We start from the raw sequence: 966 nt of genomic DNA, 5'->3' as shown, positions 1-966 counted from the left end.
ATTTTGATGGCAAAATTGGCTCCTTCAATGCAGAAAAATAAAGCTAGATTTCAACATCATGCTGTATGAATGGTGAATGGTGAAACTATAAAAGAAATAGAAAAAAATGTAGAATATCTTAGCAATTTGACACGTGGAAAGATTTTTGAAACAAGATCCCAGAAACATGAAGAATAAGACAAAATTTTGACAAATTTGATTACATCAAAATTAGAAAAATTTTCTTCCATGAAGAATATGGAGTCTGTTCTATGAACGTGATAGATAAATAACACACTGGGAAATGACATGTTTAGTGTATAAATCAGAAAAAAGATTAATATTTAGAACATATAAAATATTCATAAAAATCAGTGAAAATAAAAGATTAGAAACAAAAACAGCAGCAAAGGATAATATTACAGAATTTACAGAAAGGACACTAATAGGAAAAGATGACATTCTCACTAATATTGAGAAAGACCCAATTATTTCATTTCAAATTAGTTTATTATAGTCAAACTGGCAAAAAATTAAAATATGAATAACAAAGAGATTTTTATTTAAAATACACTTGCCATCTCTCTCTTGCAAATCCTACTAATGTAATATAAATTTATAGTTCTACTTTCATGTTTAGATCTTTATTAAAATTAGTAAAATGATTAAATGAATAAATAAATGAATGAACAAACAAGTAAACAAACAAGATCAAACCACAACAACAGAGACTGGGAGAAAAAAGCACACAGATAAAAGACATGAACCTTTCGTCTCTGTATCTTGGCTATTATAAATAATGCTGCAATGAACATATAGATGCATATGTCTTTTTGAATTAGTGTTTGGGGTTTCTTCAGATAAATACTCAGAAGTGAAATTACTGGGTCCTTCTTTGTCTCTTGTTATAACCTTTGTTTTAAAGTCTATTTTGTCTGGTGTAAGTATTGCTATCCTAGATTTTTTGTTTGTTTCCATTTTGATGAA

This window comes from Pteropus vampyrus, unplaced genomic scaffold (assembly GCF_000151845.1).
Source record: "Pteropus vampyrus isolate Shadow unplaced genomic scaffold, Pvam_2.0 Scaffold205, whole genome shotgun sequence".
NCBI lineage: Eukaryota > Metazoa > Chordata > Mammalia > Chiroptera > Pteropodidae > Pteropus > Pteropus vampyrus.
The sequence above is the reverse complement of the archived record's forward strand: the minus strand, read 5'-3'. Positions refer to the sequence as shown.